Source organism: Bombus flavifrons, chromosome 12 (assembly GCF_040668555.2).
Source record: "Bombus flavifrons isolate JBK064 chromosome 12, iyBomFlav1_principal, whole genome shotgun sequence".
NCBI classification, from domain to species: Eukaryota; Metazoa; Arthropoda; class Insecta; order Hymenoptera; family Apidae; genus Bombus; species Bombus flavifrons.
In genome coordinates this window covers 2,630,974-2,651,910 of record NC_138453.1, presented here as the reverse complement: position 1 = coordinate 2,651,910, position 20,937 = coordinate 2,630,974, and positions in this window count along the sequence as shown.

The window sequence follows — 20,937 nt, the reverse complement described above, 5'->3', positions numbered from 1 at the left end:
CAGCGACCACGCAGGCCACCGCCATCTCCGCCAGTCGGACGGTTCTACCCCATGCCGTGCCCCAGACCAGCACCAACGTGTCGTCGGCGCAGCACGCCAGCGACGAATTCGGAGGCATCGGTGTCCGAAGCACCGCGTCGTACGCGATGTTCCACAGCAACGGGTGCAACATCGAACCTTGCGGGACTCCGCGGTGTACAGCCCTCCCGGTCAGCCCTCCACCCCGGACGGTGTAGACGATACTACGGTCCCGGAGGAACGCCCGGACCACAACCCGCAGGTACGCGGGTTCCCGATGAAATTTGAGGACCCGGCATATCATGTCCCAGGGGATGCTGTTAAAGGCGTTGACCACGTCCAGCGATACGGCCAACACCACGTGACCACGCCGCTCGGCCCCCTCGACAAGGGAGCGGACACGGGCGACAGCGTCGGTCGTAGACCGCCCTCTCCGGAAACCGAACTGGCCGTCGTGCAGTCCGGGAACACTCCGAGACAAATGCGACACCAGGGGGGCAACCACCACTCTCTCCAGCAGCTTGCCCGCCTCGTCCAAAAGGCACACCAGCCGGGAAGCGAAAGGCGAGTCCGGAGAGCGCCTCGGCTTCAGCAGCAGGACCATCCGCCCCTCCTTCCGCGAAGCGGGGAATTCAGGGGAGACAAGCATCCGTCGAACAGACGCATTGGTCTCGGGGCCAAGACCCTGGCGACGTCCTTCCACAGGCGGGCCGGGACTCCATCAGGACCCGGAGCTTTCCGCGCTCCGATTCTCCCGACGGCCCCGGTCAGTTCTTCCTCGATGATTCTCGATTCCGGGCTCCAAATTCCCGTGGTGACACGTGGTTCTTCTTCCGGCGATTGAGGCTCCTGCTCCTCCTCTTCGGTAAAGCTGCCATCCCCATGGGGAACAGGGTGCCGACGACCTCCTCCAGGAACCGAAGGTCCATTCTCTCCGTTAAGGGAGGCACCCATGGACGGAGTTTGTTCAATACCATCTTGTAAGGGCGCCCCAGGGATCAGAGTCGAGGCTGGCCAGAAGCTCGTCCCAGACCAGCCTCTTCGCCTCCTTGATGGCTCGTTGCAGCAGCCTCCGCGCTTCGCGGTAGACCTCGTACAGACGAGCCAACGTTGCTTCGTCCACCCGCCGACTACGGCGGGATCTGGTGTACTGGCACCGAGCGTGGATACACGCCTCGCGGAGACGAGCGATCTTCCCGGACCACCAGTACACAGCGCCGGCGCTGCGCGGGGCTCCAGACCGTGCCATACACGAATCGCAGATCGCGTGCATGTCGCGCCTCAGCCGGGTCGCTCTCGCTTCCGCGTAATCGTCGGTCGGAGATTCTTCCAACCAAGCGACGGCTATAGCGGCCGCCGCCATGAAGTCCTCGTCGCGGCGGGTCACCGCCCACCGCGGGAATTTCTTCTCCTTCCCGGAGGGCCGACGGGCCCGCGCGCACCCAACGAGCGGTCGCCCATCGCGCCGCCAACCGTCACCTCCATCAAGATGTAGAGGTGTTCCGAGAGGGTCTTCTCCGGGGAGACCACCCAACCGGAAACACGGCGGGATGCGGCGGGGTTTGCCCATGTGAGGTCCACTATGGACTCGCCCCGCCACGCCGTTGGGTGGGCATTGAAGTCCCCGAGGACCAATGACGGGCAGGCGCCCAAACGTCTCGCGCAAGCCGCGAGTTCGTCCAGGAAGGAGGCGTATTCTGTCCGGCTGATGTTGGACGACACGTAGACGGCCACCACGGCCAGGTCGCCCCATTTCACGGCCACGAAGCCCTGTCCCCGCTCGATCACCGAGCAGGAAAGGCTTCTCGCGATTCCAGTCCAGAATATGGCGATCGAACCGATCAGATCCCCAGCGCCTCGTGACGCGTCGGGAATGCTGTACGGCTCGGCCACTGCCGCCAGAGCAATCCGCCGCTTCGCCAGGCTCTGGAACATTAAGTCCTGAGCCCGGCGGGAGCGGTTAAGATTGCACTGCAGGAGCAGTTGTCCTCCTTCTCTTGTTCCTCTCACGCCGGGGATGGCTCCGTCTCCACGGCCTCCTCCTGGCCGTTCCCCTCGTAGTCGTTGTGTCCGATTTCTCTGTCCTCTCTTCTGTTCTTCGTGGGGTTAGTTGACGGTGGTATCGTTTCCTTCCTCTTCACCGCATCCCCACCGTCGCCTGGTACGGTTCTTCTTTCCTGTGTGGCTCTCTTCTTACGGGCAGGCGGTTTGCATGCCGGTGATCCCATACGGTGCGACGCGGGCAGTCCCAGGTCTGCGCACACCGGACACGTGGGTACTCATGCCGAGCAGTCCCTGGCGCGATGTCCTTCCGCCCTGCACCGGTAGCAGCCCGCCAACCGGTCGGTCGTCGATGTGCAGTCCCGGCGCACGTGACCCGACTCCTGAAGTATTGGAGTCGGCGCGCAGGGAGAGGGGAAACCCTCGCCGCTGACCAACCTATGTTGTTACTACCTCCTGGTCGGGCATTTCTTCCCCTGCTGATTCTCCTGGCCGCTGTCAGCGGGCAGCGTAGCCATACCGACCCGAGGCCCCGAGGAGCGGAGCATATGACTCCCACGTTGACCTCGTCGGCGTGGCAGCCCCCGACCTCAGCAGCGGCAGCTGCAACCTCCTCCGCGGTAACCGAGTCCTCCAGTAAGGTCACTTTTAGCTCGGCCGTCCTTCGCAGCACGGTTACCTTGGCGGGCAAATCCTTCAGCGTGGCCGCCATCCTGGCTTGGGATTTCGAACAGCAGCGTCCCCGTGATCGCCCTTCTCGGTCTTAACTCCATGATGTCGAGTTCGGAGAGCTTGACTTCTCTCTTCACCACCGACATCGCATCCCTGTACGGGAAGCCCGAGCCGTCGCTCACGGTGAGCGATACCGGGGCACACCGTGGGGGTCGGGGAAGGCCCGCACTTTCTCGCTGTGCGCGTCCCGCCCACTAGCGTTGCGTCTCTTTCCTGCCCCGATAGCTCCGAGTCCATCGCCGCTAGCCGCTGCTCGCATAGATTCCCTTCCCGTGCGGGGAAATTGAAAGCATCCTGTTCGTTGGAGGTGTTGTTCTCCGAAAACATTAAAAACTGAAGATCGAGAGCGCTTTTCGTGCGACGCGGTATACCTTCACCTCCAGGGAGGAAGGACATGCTAGATCCAATGAACACACTGTCTTGCCTTGGTTGCATTCGGCGCGAAATGTAATTTAATTCGTGCCCCGCCGGATAGTCCCCGCAGAGTATGTTGCATTTCGAGAATGTGCGCCGATTCCGCGAACAAACAAATCAATGACTTATGAATAGTTTTACTTGACGATCGAAACAGAGAAATTTTTAACGGATTAAACAGATCTGTGTATCCTGCATTTAATAATAGTTATAAGGAAGAGAGTTACGATGGATGAACATTGAGAAATATGTATGGAATATGTCTCAAGATTTTGCAGCCAAACCTTGTTAGTATATTCTATGAGTATCAAGCAAAAGCGTTATATAAACATAGATGATTTACAGCTTTATTGAAAGCTCAAAATCATACGTTGTCTATAAAAATTGTCTCAATACTAAAATTTGTATGTTAATTTTAAAAATATATTTACATTTCGCGGTTTATATTTCTCATTCTAACAAACAATGAAATTAACACCGAATGATGTTACGCTTTATGTATTTATTATTTTTGCATTCTTGTACATATGTGGACTACACAAGATAAGATGTTCAGCTATCCTTGAAATAATTCTTGTTAATTTCACTTATTTTCATTTTACTGAAAATTAATATGACTTTTATTATACACTTGTGAGCAAAATGAAAGAAACACTCAATATTCGGCAAAGGATTGCTGATATTTAAGCTGTTATGATTTTGTAACAAGAAATAATCATTTTAGACTCATTTTACAAGATAAAGCATCTACTTTCAGAATCATTAGTTAGCGTTTCCTTCCAGAGGTTCCAGGAAATTTAAGGAGTGATTCTTGAAGCCGAAATAAGACGAAAATCAGGAATAAATAAAATGCGCTTTTGGCTTTGTTTTTTAGTTATTGGCAATTAAAAATTGACCAAAATATCCCTGCACGCGAGTAAACCTCCTTACGCAAACATGCGGAGTTCAGTTTAAGCAACGAGACGCACAGTGATCCTCAAACCCAACGACACATGGGCGACAGCTCATCTCGTACAAGTCGTAGAGAAGAAAACTATTATATTCAGAGACGTAAATGATTCCGCGCGATGTTTTGCAAAAGAAATGGTAGATTGAACATTAAACCTACTTGCTCATGGAAATCCATAGGAGTATATTAAAAATCGCCCTATGAAGATTCAGATTAGGGAAGATTAATATTTCCCCTAATCCTTTGCTTCCATAATTTCTAAATAAAAAAGCATATTGTCAATATTCATGAAATGTTTACACACGCACCGCGATTATCCCGGTCGCGAGTATCGACGAAAAATACAACAAATTACAATAGCTGTTCGATATATTCTCCGTCTTCTTGTAAACAGAGCCTGACACTTCTCTTCAAATTTTGCCGCATTGTGCGAAAATTTCTCAATGTATTCTGTGCGACTTCCGCCACGGAGAAAATGCGGCGTTACAGATCAATTACCGTAGACACCGAACACAGGTCCTCTTCGATCGATCCCACATGTTTCCAAAAGAGCTAGTCAAGTGCTCTTGCATTGCGTTGGTAGAATGTGGTGATATATAATATCATTCTCCATGAATCATCTCCTGATGTGTGTGAATTTTCACATGCCCAAAAATGTTCGCTAACGTATATTCATTATTCCACATTTATTAAATGTTGCCTCATTAGTAAATAATATTCTCGCGGCGAAATTAGAATTGCGTTGTCATCCATTTGTAAGAATCTTTTCCTTTGAGAACATCCACTGCTTTTAAATCCTGAACTTTCTGAAAGCTATACGAGTGTAGATTTTTCCACTTCAATACGGGCCATACGGTGTTGTTGCAGACACATTCTTCAGCAGCAATAATCCTGGTATTTAGCCTGTGATTTTTTTGAACATGGCACAGTTTCTATTTCTTAGATCCGGATCGTCGTGCTGAATTCGTCCGCCAGATTTCGCAGGTTTTAATGTACCTGTATCCCACAATCGTTGGTCCATTTTGCAAAATATCTTTGCGCTGGGTATAGTCCTATTAGGATATTTATCGCCGTATAAACGTTGCGCTTTTGTGCTATTGCTGTCCGCCGCAGCGTTCTCCAAACGGTACATTCTCCAAATGTACTCGACATTCTGTAATAAATGTAACGATATAAATAATAAAGAACGTATAGTACTACTACACTATATATAACACTCACTACACGCACTGCACACACAATACACCCAAGTAACGCTTTCCAAAAGTGTTGTTCTAGCCTCTTGCCTCGATATGGCTAAAATATGGTAATGTAGTGATGGAAAATTCACGCAGAAGAAAAATTTGTGATGTGTGACTTGATTGGTTTTTTTTAAACTATCTACAGGGGACTGAGATTTCAATAAAAATCATATGTAATGAACTGTATTTAAAACTTTTTACTTGAAAAAGCAAATGTTTTGTCAAGGATTATCCGCAATATTTGAATATCCACTGTCATACATCAATGGTAATTGGTAAACATCCAGATTATAAACAAATTAACTACCAGCCTTGATCATTGTCAGCTAAACTTAAAAACAAATATCACTTAATTTTTAAAACTGATGAATATTTATTCCTCACATAAACAAACTAGTGATCAATCTCGCATTCTTTATTGTAAACTAAAGTAAATAAATTACATACTTTTTTTTCTAACGTTTAAGACTGATTTATAATATTATTTAACTATTATTATATTTAATATTATTTATTTATTATTTATTATTTATTATTTAATATTTATTATTTATTTATATTAAAATTTTAATAAGTACACACTAAACCTCATAATATTTTTAATTATTCTCAATGAACCGCATATTCTGAGCTCATAATGTTTTGATATTATACGTTACAGTCGACAAACTTTACATGCGACATTGAGAAATTAAAGATAACACACTTGGGTTATCTTTTTGACGACGAGTGTAATAATAGCATTTGTAACAGGAAAGAACATTTGTTATTAGGAGACATTCTTTTCTGTTCTGTTCAAGTCTATATGTAAGTGTAGTTTTGGTACATTAGGTTGTTTTTCAAAATCATTAAAAAAGGTATCAGCAGTTAATAATTCTTACATAGGATTCGATGGTGTTGAAATTTTATGAATGCCACGAATAACGAAAACGATAAGTTCAATTGTTTTCTTCTAACTTTTAGTGAAGGTACGTTGACTTCGTAAGAAATTAGATTAACCGGGCTCGCACAGTAAGCTCCGGTTCCTATCCTAGCTCCAGCATTGTTTACACCTTATAAGATTTTAGGATGCGTGGTTTAGCAGAACCATACGCCATTGATCCGTAATCTACTTTAGATAGGATTAAAGACCTTGTATGATTTAACTAAAGCTTGAAATTCGGCTCTTCAATTTGTTGATACGATGATTCATAATATGTTCAGTCTTCTATAACATTCAATTTTAAGATTTCTTAGAAATGGGACCCAAGTGTGTTTCCTGTCAAAAATTAGACCAAGAATTTTAGGTGCAGCTGTTGTCATAATTTGATATTAATGCAGGTGGATCTGCGGATAATGGTTTTGAATTGTTTTAACATTCGAGAAGATGGTTACGATAGTTTTACTTTTAGAAATTTTAAAACCAATCTGTAAGGCATAATTTTGGAGTTTATCCAGGCTAACTAGAAGAATTTTGTAACTAGTGCTGAAGTTCTTTCCAGTAATAAAAAATATACGATAATAAGCGAATAGAGCATATTTTACTGGTTTGGCAAATGCTTCCGTGATATCATTTATTGCAATCAAGGATAAGGTTACGCTTTAAACTGACCTTCCCGGGACCTCATTTGAGATCTCGGTTTTCTTTGATGGTTTGCCATTGACACGGGCGTAAATGAATCTGCCTTTTAAAAAATTTCATACAAATTATTAAATTTATTACATACATATATATGTCGGAGAGGAAAGAACACCGGAGCCTCTGGAATGCTGGATAATCCCGCAACATTGTAACCTAGAGCCTACTATAGCTGTAATTAAACAATTGTAGTTATTCAACCTAATTGTAATTGTCCGAGATTTGTGATAGTGAGCTTGGGCTCGAGGCGACAGTCGGTCGCCAACGTGCCCGCGGTCAAGGGATGAACGTTTTGCCTAACAAAGGTATGAAGTAATTCTATAGCTCTCCTTAAAAGAAATATCTCTGGCGACACACGACAGTAAACATTCCAACGGTCTCTGTCCCGTGGCCACACGCAGTTCCTATTCTTCGAGAAAGATGATTGCCAGATGTCGATGTCTCTCCACAGTACGTGATCAGCTAGCCCGAGGGCCGTTATAAACACTAATATCTAGTTACCTAAAGTCCTTCGAACAGATAAACAGTCTTTGTCTCAACTACGGGAAGATAGGGGAGATCTATTTCTTTCAACGAACGGCGTCTCCCACTAGCAACTTTCCCTCGAGGGCGGCTAGCATCTTTTCTAACCACCGATATGGAAATTGACCAATTAGCAGCAACGCCAATTTCCCTTACTCCCTGAACGAAGACTATCCTCGACGAATCCGATGATCTCGTGCCCTTAGACACACCCCGATATAGTTTTCCTCTGTGGCATCATCGGGATGGAAAAGGCATTCTTTCACGCGATCTCATCGACTAAAGGAGTAACGTCTTCACGAATTATTATTATTCAGACTTAGACCTCGCGAGCACGTTCGTTCATCATCCCGTTGACCGCGGATTCGTTATCGAACCCGAGACCATTGTTACTAGTATCGCGGGTGCCTAATCACCACAGTCGATTGTTAAACTTGTATCATCCGTGCCTGTGCTAATAAACTGTGTCTTTATTATATCGCAACGATGGCTAATTTCAATGAAGACTCACCAAACACCCACAATCCTAACCCCAACGCCACTCCGACATATAAAATAATTATCACATACATATTTATGTTCCACTGTTTGAGTTGCATAGATCGGTGTCTCCAGGCCATGTCGTATATTTCTTCAATATCCAGACAAATCGCTATTAGATGCTATTTGTTAAGGAAGACTTCAAAAATGGTTGAGTCAAGCATAACAAGATATTGTCTAAACTCATTTTGGTCTTTTTCAATAAGGTATTGATTTCAAATTACCATCGCAGTCTCCTGTTTAATACGTTTTCTAACAGCTTGTACATACAACACGTAAGGGAGATAAATCTCTTTTTTTTTTGCACGTGGAGATATCCTCATGGACACTCCGCTGTTGCTAATAATCGGTGACAGCAGAATAGTGTCGGACTCCTACCGACTAAAACTCCACGATGACCATCCTACGCGTATGACAGGAGTGCTCCAGGAACCTCTTATGAATTATCTTCTGTTGCAACCCCTTCCCGCATCCTCTTGTTCGAGCCAGTCCTAAGAATTCTCCGTCTGTTTAATTTGGCGTTAAAGGGGGCCATTGCCCCTAGCGTAGTCGTAGTCCGCAGGGACGGCGATGAAGCGACTCTAGGCCACCTGACTGCCATCCTCCTCCATCGTCTTATCCTACAAGGGTGAGAGTTTTTCTTTCTCTCCCTTTCTGCTCGCTACTTTGCGAGCATAACTCGCTCGCAGAAGAGGCGGACGGCCTCGTATTGCTGTGGCCCTATCAACATCGCTTCTACAATCGCCGAGGGGGTCAGTCTTTCGCCTATGACGTGCCGCAGGCTGTAGCGGGACAGCTCCCACGCCGGACAGAGCTCCAGCGTGTGCTGCGCTGTGTCCCTGCCCTTCCCTAAGTGGTGACAGATGTCCGCCGTCTCCCGTCCGATTTCCCTCAGGTACTTGCCGAACACGCCGTGTCCAGTGAGCACCTGGGTCATCCTGTAGGTGAGCGGGAGGCCGCGGCGGCTTCTCCATGTCTCCGCGCCTCGATGTTCGTCTCCCTCGTTAATCAGCTGGGATCGCCACTGGTCCCACGCGTCCTCCTCGGCGGTTCTTAGATCGTTTGAGGCCGCATGTTCGGCCGAGTCCTCTCCCGGGTCCTATACTCTCCAGCGAGCGTATCTTCTTTAAGGGAGATAAATCTGTAACTATCAGGATGAATTTTGTTTTTTTTTCAAGTTGTAATGTGTGGACGATTATCGCTTCTTGCCATTTGACGGGAAAAGATGTCCAATCGCATGCGGTTATAAATATTTAACAGATACACTAGTCCTGAGTTTGGAAGTTGTTGAATAAAAAATGTTGGGAACGATGTTAGATTCTGGACTAGAGTTCTTTGATAGATTTTATCGTAGATTAGAGTTCGCTGATCAGGATTAGTGTGTAAAGAGTGATTATTTTGCTGGTGATATGAGGATATCAAGATGCGTGTCTTGAACTTTCTTCTATACTTTTATTGATCTTAAGAAATCTCCAATCGAAATTCACATTACTTGAGTTATTCTCAAAGGTATTTGTATGTTTCCGAACACTCACAGTTGTGAGCGGGTTGACGGAGGAAAGGAGTTGCTATCTAGACAGATAGATTACAAAGTGGACTGTATAAATTTATTGGATGCGTGACTATTAAGGGACTGTCCCTTCTAGATGTGATATATATGAATTGTCATGTTGTGTCTGACGGTCAGACCGTCCTGTCAGACGGCGAATGGTTGCTCGTATGTAACTACTCTGCCATTTCCGGCAGTTGGACGACAATCGTTGAACCTCGTGAGATGGAAGAGAACAATACTTGACCACTGACTATTGGTAACAAAATATTGGAACAAATTTACTTTTAATTTCAATTATAGACTTAAATTTTTGCGTGAGGAGCGGAAAATACTGTTACGTGTGCCCAGATTGGACTATGTGGGACTCGGCCGATGGCGTTGTCATACCCACTAACAAACTCTCCTCTCTCTGCTCCTCTTCTGTGCAAGCATCAATTCAGGTTTGGGCTTAACTACGTACCGCTCCCTTATACTTGAGTCCCAATTCTTCTTCTTCTTCCCCTTGTTCTTCTCCTCTCATTGAATCTCTCCTGCATCATTCTTGATAGCATGATTTTTCTGCACAAGGCCTGAAACCTTGCCCAGTCGTCTTCCTTCTTCACCACTAGCTCCATTAAAATTTCCGTTGTTGGTAGTGTGCCGACGTAATTTTTTAGCTCTGTCCTCTCACGTATCCACCTTGGGCAGCGAAAAAGCGCATTTTCAGCGTCATTGCCTTCGCCATTGCAGTCCCAGCATCTGGAGTGGTCCTCTTTATAAATCATTTTACGATAAACATTAAAAATCCCATTGACTGTCAAGATCTGCATGGTGAAGTGATCAATATTCCTCCTATTTCTTCTAAATAATCATACATCAGCTATCAGTCGCTTCGTTCACCAGCTCTTGAACGGGTGTTATACTGCTCTTGATGATCCTCCTTAACGCAATATTTTTCAGCCCGAAGCTCATCTGCGAAGTAAATGGGCATAATGCCCATAAGCACGCACAGTGCTGCATGGGACACTGTACGGTAGGCCGTTGAATCTCTTGTCGCTGCGGCCCTTTGAGCCCTTTTCAAGGTGCTCCTATTCTTCTTAATTTTTACTACCTTGGCCCATACAGGCACCGCATATGACACCGCCGACAGAGCCGGTGGGCCCGTTGAAATTGGGGAGCAAAGATCTAAATGCTCCCGTAAGGGCGTCGGCCTTCCCGCACACCATTTCCATGTGAGCTCCGAACCTTCTTTTGCAATCCATCTGGACCCCAAGGTATCTCATTTCCTGTCTCGTCGTCAGGAGGTATTCCTCGATGTTTATCTCGATTACCTTGGAGGTCCGTTTGCCCGTCAGGAATATCATCTCAGTCTTCTCACGAGCAATTCTTAATCCACAATCGGCACACTAGCGCGAAATCACGCCCATCGCATCGGATAACTTTGTGGTCGCCCTTTCCTGCTTAGGCACGTCAAGTATGACCACTAGGTCGCCGGCAAATGCCACCGCGTTCAGATGAGGCATCGCCTTTAACTCCTTTAATAACCCGTCGTACGCCAGGTTCCAAAGCAGCGGTCCCAGTATTGATCCCTGAGGGACACCCGCGTACACGTTCCTCTTAACTGTTCCTCCCATCGTTCTGAATATAATCCTTCTGACCACGAAATAATTTTCGAATAATAACGTCGAATAATAAATAATAACGTCAGCAGTTTCTTGGGTATCCTACTAACAACCACTTCTCTCAAGATCACGTTCCAACTGAGGGTATTAAACGCGTTCTTCACATCGACTGCATCCAACATAGTTATCCTGTTTGTTCTTTTGGCTTCGTCGGCAAGATCAACCACATGACACAGGGCGTCCCCAGTGCTCCTCCTCCTTCTGAACCCATATTGGTTTTCATGAAATGGGTCCAGCCCCGGACTTTCCTCGATCAGAATCTTACTCAGTGCCGGGAGCACGCTGATCGGCCAGAATGAAGATGTCAGTGGTGGGTCTTTGCCCGGTTTGGGAATGAGGACCACCCTCGCCTCCTTCCATTTTGCCGGAATCTTGCCCTCGGAGTTCACCGCGTTCAATACCCTCAGTACTTCCTCCGCTTTTTCTTCTATCAATACTCTGGTCACCGTCCCTGGTATACAGTCTACACCGACCGCCTTCTTCGGATTAATCTTCTTGCCAGCGTCCCACAAGTCTTTCACCATAATCCTGCAGCCGTCGTCATCCACGTCACTATCTTCTTTCAGATTCCTAGACCTAGCATCACTATTTCCCGTCGCCTTCGCCAGGAAGAGCTCGTCAAGTATGTCACGGGCCCTATCCACGTGACCTTCCGTCCTCGTTCTCCGAGCCATCCTGGACACGATAGCCCTGTATGGCCTCCCCAATGAATCCCGATCCAGCATCGCACAGAATTCCTTCCGATACCTTTCTTTAGAATTCTTAATCATCCTCGCCAACTTCTTCTTGTTCTCCTTAAATTCATCGCTCAATCGAGCCGCGTCGTTTGTGCCTCTTATCCAGGCTCTCTGCGCTTTTCTCCTGCTCTTCATCGTCATTCTTCTAAAATTGCCGATTTCGTCACTCCACCAACAGTTGATGCATCTGTAGCGGCACTCGACAGCAACTACTGTCGTACGACGGCAGTGGTGGTTAGCGCCTTCTGTTACGAACGTTCGCAGACGAAATACCCGGGTCTCGTCATCGACAGCCAGTGGACGTTCGAGCCGCACTTCGACTCCCTGATCCCAAAGGTGTCGGTGGCTGCCAATGCATTGTGCGGCCTGCTGCCGAACATCGGCGGGGCGGGAGTTGCAGTGCGCCAACTATACGAGAGCGTCGTTCGGTCCCGAGTGATGTACGGGGCCCCGGTATGGGCGGATGATCTGATGGCGAGTCGACGCAGCATCCTGCTCCTGAGGAGGCTGCACAGGGTAACCGCCATCAGAATCATTAGGAGATACCGGACGGTGTCCCACGGGTCGGCGACCGCTCTAGCCGCGCCCCCCCCCCCCCCCTGTGGCAGCTCCGAGAGGACGCGTGGGACCAGTGGCGATCCCAGCTGATCAACGAGGGAGGCGAACATCGAGGCGCGGAGGCGGTCCTCCCAAACTGGGAGACATGGAGAAGCCGCCGCGGCCTCCCTTTCACATACAGGATGACCCAGGTGCTCACTGGACACGGCATGTTCGGGAGTTACACTCCCCTAACCCTAATCATAATGTGAACCTGACAAGTAAATACCGAAAAATATATTGTATGCAAGTTTTAGGATATGTCAGAAATTATGAAGCGATATGATAACGTTTAAATATGGTTAAATTTGTGTAGAAGTTCGAGAACGATCAATTTGACCGGCGCTAGTAGTAGTGTTAAATCTTTGACTTCTTTTAATTAGTCTTAATCGGAATAGAAAGTGATTTCTGATTTGTATAATATATTTTTAAGTTATTTTCCTTTTGACATCTGCATTTGTTGAATCATATTGCATCATGATATTATTACATCACATTATATTATGGTTGTTCAAATCTCCCACTAATAAAAATGGTTTAACGAGTTGTTTTATAAGCTTGATCAACTCAGCTTCTTCGAGTTGGTGATTGTTGAGGATATAGACATTGCAGATACATATCTCTCGTTAACTAAACTAAACTAAAATGGCAATTGCTTTAATATTAGTATTAAGCAATATTTCTGTACAATTGATGTTTTGTTTCAAATAGATTGCAACTTCGTCACTTGCAATCGGAGAGTTAGTTCTATTTCGATGAGCTACATTGAAACATTTAATGTTTATGAGCTCATTTGCTTTGAAATTTGTTTCCTGGAGACATAACATGCATGGCCGGTGATCTTGGTGTAACTTTTCTATGAATTCAAACCATGCTTTAAGGATATTCCACTGTAAAATTTTGCTTAGCATTAATATTATTTAGAATAGTATTGTATTTATGTTTACTCTACACATTCGTCTTCTGAGCAGCAGGACAAAGCTCTCTCATGAAAATTGTTAGAAATTTTACGTCGTCTGTGTACTCTGTGGCAATCTCTTTTTAGTGCTGGAAGATCCAAATGATTTTTCAAGAAAGGTTTTTAATTGGTAGAAGTTTAACATTTTACCTGGTTCTTCTAGTTTACGTTTAACTAGTTGTAGCATATCTTCCATACTTCCAATTATTTCTTCTCATACGTCTATGTTTTCAATGTTAGGTATGGATGAGACTGTTTCGGTAACTTACAAATTTGTGGAAGAATTTGTTGGAGTAATTTATTGGTAATTGTTTGTGGTATGTCTAGAGACATGGACTGATTTTCGTTATGACTTATGTTAAAAGATTGTAGATTGTCGTAATTCACTAATATCCACCATATATGTTTTCACTCAGGATTCATAAATGTATAAGCTCTCATGAATAAAACGAATTCAGTTCAGTGGAGTGTACGATACTATTACGGTATTCGAGCAACCCCGGGAGAAACTGCTTGTCCATTGGGCGACGAATGTTTCGCCCGATATGAACGGGTTAAACATATAATACCCGATACGTTCGAATAAGTTTCTATCACCATCACTTCTTGCAGATATTAGTATAAGCAGATATTAGTATAGATTTTGTAATGCTTAAACAATTCATGATATAATATTAAATATTTGTGACTGTTATGCGGTGGCTATTATTCCATAATATATGCGTTATATTCGCTTTAAGACGATATCGGAATACAGGAATCACGAATAGAAGTGGTGTTTCGCTTTAATATCACGGAAGTATGTCCTCGCGATCACGTATGGATTCTTACGAAAACATAAAACTTACGAACGAATAGTGCCGAACAGGATTCCTACTGCCATTGTCATTGGCTATAGCAGTATGATTTTATCTTATCTTTATGATTGTATTGAAAATGATAGTGGGAATAGGAAGGAATTCTTCCTCCGAAAATCGATGAGCGCATCTTTAGGATTCGTGGACGCATTATCTATGCCTCTTTGTTCCTTTAGCTGATGATTAGATGAAGCTACTGGGTATCAAGCTAGAGTGGGAGCGATTACTTCCTCACTATATTTATAGGCGATTACTATTTATGTAACTGGTACAGCTATAATATAATATAAAAAGCATTATTATCAAATTATTATATATTAAATGTTAATTGCCTATTATAATCTATTTAAAAGTGTTGAGATATGTATAATTTTCTGTGCTGGACTGGGTCAAATGCGTAGTAGAGATGCTTGTATGTGAGTATCAGTGTGTGGAAGTATGTGTGTGCGCGGCGTCTGGAAAACAGATTTTTCTTTTTTTTTTATTTTATTTTATTTATTAAAATTTACAATCAATTCTCGCATTGAGAATTTTCAGTAATTTTCCTAGCGTGGCACAGTGACATGGCTAATTATTTATAATAGTTAATACTTATTATAGATAAGTATAATTTATAAGTACTTGTTATAAGTAGGTAAATATTACTTAAAAGATAAATAAATATTATTTAGTATAAGTATCTAATTAAATCTAGTGTTTAGGTCTAGCGGGTAGTGTCTCTTCAGCCTGCGGGTCTGGTCCGTCGTATCAAGTAGTTCCGTGATTAGGGGGTTTCGATGTTTGTTGACTCTTTTGCTATATCTGTCGCTATATTTTGCTATTTCCTCTTTGACTGTGGGTATCTTGAGGTCGCGATGTATTGTTTCGTTGGTAACATACCAAGGTGCATCTATTAGGGATCTTAGCTTTTTCGATTGGAAGCGTTGAAGTATTTCAATGTTAGAGATACTTGCTGTTCCCCATAGTTGGATTCCGTAGGTCCAGACAGATTTTATTACGGTCTTGTAGAGGGTAATTTTATTCTGTATGTTTAGTTTGGAGTGTCTGCCCGTGAGCCAATAGAATTTTTTTAGTTTGTTCTTCAGTTGCTTCGTTTTGTCTGTGATGTGGTTTCGCCATGTTAGTCTCCTGTCCAGGGTCATGCCCAGGTATCTGACTGAGTTCTTGGGGCCTGGGGGCAGGTTTGTTTTCGGAGCGTGAAGGTTACATGTGAGGATTTTTTTTCATTAATTTGGAAGCCCCATTTATGAAACCAGTTTTCCATGGAGTCGAGGCATCGCTGGAAATTGGATGAGGCAATTACCGGGTCTGCGTGGGAAGTTAATATCGCTGTGTCGTCAGCAAATGTTGCTATTGTTATCTCAGTTGATATAGGTAAATCGGCCGTGTAGATGGAGAACAGCAGGGGTCCAAGGACACTACCTTGGGGTATGCCGGATTCTATTGGAAATATTGAAGAAGTGGCGTCTAAGCATTTGACCATGAATTGTCTATTGGTTAGGTAGGACCTTAGGGTGGAGTAGTAGGTGTGTGATACGATTTTTTTGAGTTTGTATAGCAGCCCTTCATACCATACTTTGTCGAATGCCTGTTGAATGTCTAGGAATACCGCTGAGCAATATTTTTTCTTTTCGAGGGTTTGGCTTATCATATGGGTTATTCGGTGGATTTGCTCTATTATCGAATGTTGCTTCCGAAAACCGAATTGATGATCTGGGAGTGTTTTCAGATTCTCTAGGAGTGGAAGGAGTCGATTCGCTAGCATCTTCTCGAATAGTTTAGACAGGGTCGGTAAGAGACTGATTGGGCGATAGGAGTTAGTTTCACATATCGGTTTTTCGGGTTTAGGGATGAGGGTAATCATTGAGATTTTCCAGGCCTTAGGAAAGTAATCTAGGCGAAGAATAGCGTTAAAAATTGAGGTGATGAGTGCAATCCCTTTAATGGGAAGTTCCTTGATTGCTTTATTGCCTATTAGGTCGTGCCCTGCTGCTTTCTTGGGATTTAGGCGACTGATTGAGTTTATAATCTCTGCAGAAGTGAAGGGTTCAATAGGAAGAGACATTTGGTAGGGAGAGTGCAGATATTCAGTAGTGTCCGCGGCAGATTTGGAGGAATGGGGTTTAAATACGTTAGACAAGTATTTGGCAAACAGGTTAGCTTTTTCTATAGGGCTACGCGCCTATCCACCTTGCGGACGGCGAATTGGAGGGATTATTTGCGGGGGGGTGCGTGAGTTTCCTGGAGGCCTTCCATAGTGAGTAGTTGGAGTCAGCTGTGGGGGACAGATTGGCGAGATACTTCTGAAAACAGTCGTTTTTATAATTTTTTCTGATTTTGGTTAACTTTCTAGTTGCGTTGTTTAGTTTGCGTTTGTCATCCGGTGTTCTATGGGTCTGCCATACTCTTCTTAGTCTACGTTTTTCTACTATTTTTTTAGTATGTAATGGGGATATTCGTGTTTACTGGTGGAAGTCTTAGTTGGTGTGGAGGAGCGGATAGCGTTTATTATGCTCATGTTTAAGTAATTCGTGGCTGCTTCGATATCTTCATTAGTTTTTAGTGCAGTTAGGGCCGAAGTTGAGTGGTTAAAGACTTCTCTAAAGAGCTGCCAGTTGGTGAGTTGGTTATGAATAAAACCATTAGGTGTATTCTCGATAATTGTTGTACTGACTGTTGCTATCACGGGGGAATGATCAGAAGAGAGATCAGCCGAGGAGTTGATTTGGACGTATCTTGGCGAGATATTTTTAGTTACGAAGAAGTCAAGTAGGTCGGGTATTTTGTTAGTGTCAGTGGGCCAGTATGTGGGTTCGTATGTGGTGAGGTAACTGAAATTGTTGGTCATTATGCTGTTTAAGAGATTTTGCCTCTTACTGTGACCAGTCTGCTGCCCCATTGGGTATGTTTGGCGTTATAGTCTCCTCCAGCTATGAATCTATTGCCCAGGGTGCCAAGGAAGTTATCAAAGTCTTCTTTGGCGATGTGTCTGGGAGGTACCGCCGCCAACGGCCGCGGCGGAGGCGCGGGACGTCGCACACGGCGGGGGGACGCGCCCGCGGGGAATCCCGACTCCACGCTACTTCCGGCTCCCGGTAAAACGAAGAAGAGGGGCGTGAGGCGCGGGACGGATACCGACACCGATACCGACGCCGAGGCTGCCACCGTGGCCGCCGCCGCCGCCGCCTCTACCATCCGCGGCGGTGCCGACGGCGGCGAGGACATGCGGAGGGACGAAGTGAGGACCGGACCGGTCGACAAACAAGCGACCGTGAAAGAAGCGGAACCGACCCACGATCGGGAAGAGGAGGACGTCGCATACCTGCGAAGGAGGGTGCGTTTTCTGGAGGAAGAGGTCAGTCGTCTCCAAGAAACGGTGGAACGGCTGACCAGGGATCGCGCGGAGAGGACAGCCAAAGTTGGTAACAACGACGGCAAAGGACAAGAGGTGGGGATCACGCCTACGAGGAGGACGAAAGAAAATGCTCCTCGGGCCCCAGCGGGAATGGCCATGGGTCCCCCTCCCCCACCTCCCCCGCACCCCTGGTCAGCGTCGCGCCGTCTCCGCCGTCCCGACGGGTCGGGGAGTAATACACGTGATGCACGTAAAACGCTTACCGAGGGAACGGATAGATTCGGTGGTTCTGGATCTCGAGACCCACTAGAAGATTTCAAGATCCTGTTCCTCCGCAAGTTGGAGGAATGTCGGCAAAAAATAATGCCAGGGGTGGCAATTCCCCAGGCTACGGATGCTGGAGTCGCCACAGGAATCGTACAAGCACGATTGCGGTCGGCGAGAGACACCTCGCGGTCGACCATGGAGTCGTCGGCCGACGAGGCAGGATTCACCACTGTGGTAGGAGGAAGAAGGGGAAGAGCGAGGCGGAAGAACAGGAAGCCCACGGTGCATCCTCTTCCAACGGTCCATGCGCCGACCGAGGACGCAAGAACCACGGGAAGGGTATCGTCGTCTCTTCCGTCGTCGACATTGCGAATAGGGGCCTTGGCGCCCTGGACGGCGACCGGAAGCAGCGAAACGAGGGCAAGGACTTTCGCGGAGGCGGCCGTTCGGCCACCGGTGCGCCCTCACACGGGAAGGGAATCCATGCGAGCAGCAGGCAGCGGCAATGGATTCGGAGCTATCGGGGCAGGAAAGAAACGCAACGCTAGCGGGCGGGACGCGCACAGCGAGAAAGTGCCGGGCCTTACCCGACCCCCACGGTGTGCCGCGGTATCGCTCACCGTGAGGGACGGCTCGGCTTCACGTACAGGGATGCGATGTCAGTGGTGAAGAGAGAAGTCAAGCTCTCCGAACTCGACATCACGGAGTTAAGACCGAGGAGGGCGATCACGGGGGCGCTGCTGTTCGAAATCCCAGGCCAGGACGCTGGAAGTAAAGCATCACGACTGGCCGAGCGGATGGCGGCCACGCTGAAGGATTTGCCCGCCAAGGTAACCGTCCCGCGAAGGACGGCCGAACTAAGAGTGACCCGACTGGAGGACTCGGTCACCGCAGAGGAGGTGGCAGCCGCCGTTGCTGAGGCCGGGGGCTGCCACGCCGACGAGGTCAACGTGAGTGTTATACGTTCCGCCCCTTGGGGCCTCGGGTCGGTATGGCTACGCTGCCCGCTGACAGCGGCCAGGAGAATCAGCAGAGGAAGAGATGCCGGACCAGGAGGTAGGATCAACATAGGTTGGTCAGCGGCGAGGGTTTCCCCTCTCCCTGCGCGCCGATTCCAATGCTTCAGGTGCATGGAGTCGGGTCACGTGCGCCGGGACTGCACATCGACGGCCGACCGGTCGGAGCGCTGCTACCGGTGCGGGGCGGAAGGACATCGAGCCAGGGACTGCTCGGCACGAGTACCCACGTGTCCGGTGTGCGCGGACCTGGGACTGCCCGCGTCGCACCGTATGGGACCACCGGCATGCAAACCGCCTGCCCGTAAGAGGAGGGCCGCACAGGAAGCAAGGACCGTTCCAGGCGACGGTGGGGATGCGGTGACGAGGAAAGAAACAATACCGCCGTCAACTGACCCCACGAAGGACGGAAGAGAGGATGGTGAAGTCAGACACAACGACTGCGAGGGGAACGGCCCGGAGGAGGCTATGGAGACGGAGCCTTCCCCGACGTGAGCGGAAGAAGAGGAGGAGGACAACTGCTCCTGCAGTGCAATCTTAACCTCTCCCGCCGTGCTCAGGACTTAATGTTTCAGAGCCTGATGGAGCGGCGGATTGCTCTGGCGGCAGTGGCCGAGCCGTACTGCATTCCCGACGCGTCGCGAGGAGCTGGAGATCTGACCGGCTCGGTCGCCATATTCTGGACTGGGATTGCAGGTAGCCCTTCCTGCTCGTTAACTGAGCGGGGACGGGGCTTCGTGGCCGTGACATGGGGCGACCTGGCCGTGGTAGCCGTCTACGTGTCGCCCAACATCAGCCGGGCAGAATACGCCTCCTTTCTGGACGGACTCGCGGCTTGCACGAGACGTTTGGGCGCCTGCCCGTCACTGGTCCTCGGGGACTTTAACGCCCACTCAACACCGTGGGGCTCCCGCCGGACTAATAGAACGGCGCGCCGTACAGGATTGGGCTAGTCCATAGTGGACCTCACATGGGCAAACCACGCCGCATCCCGCCGCGTTTCCGGCTGGGAGGTCTCCCCGGAGGAGACCCTCTCGGACCATCTCTACATCTTGATGGAGGTGGCGGTTGGCGGCGCGATGGGCTACCGTTCGTCGGGTGCGCGCGGGCCTATCGGCCCACCGGGAAGGAGAAGAAAATTCCCGCGGTGGGCGGTGAACCGCCGCGACGCGGACTTCATGGCGGCGGCCGCTATAGCCGTGGCTTGGTTGGAAGAATCCCCGACCGACGAAGATGCGGAAGCGGGAGCGACCCGGGTGAGACGCGACATGCACGCGATCTGTGATTCGTGTATGCCTCGGTCTGGAACGCCGCGCCGCGCCGGCGCTGTGTACTGGTGGTCCGAGGGGATCGCTCGTCTCCGCGAGGCGTGTATCCACGCTCGGCGCCAGTACACCAGATCCCGCCGCAGACGGCGGGAGGACGAAGGCACAGTGGCTCGCCTGTACGAGGCCTACCGCGAAGCGCGGAGGCCCCTCCAACGAGCCATCAAGGAGGCGAAGAGGCGGGCCTGGGACGAGCTTCTGGCCAGCCTCGAATCTGCTCCCTGGGGGCGCCCTTACAAGATGGTATTGAACAAACTCCGTCCATGGGCCCCTCCGCTAACGGAGAGCATGGACCCTCCCGGGGGCGCCGACGTCAGGGTTCGGGCTCGGTGAGCTTTGCTCGACAGATGGCGCGCCAGCCTCGACACGAGAGCGGGTGCGCCGGGGATAAGGGTCCTGGGGGCCGTCCTTCCAAACTGGGACGTTTGGTTGGACGGCGGTGGGCCTCCCCTGACCTACAGGGTGACGCAGGTGCTCACCGGACACGGTTGCTTCGGTGAGTATCTGCACCGAATCGAGAAGGAGGCGACCGCGCTCTGCCACCACTGCGATGCGAGCGTGGATTCGGCGCAGCACA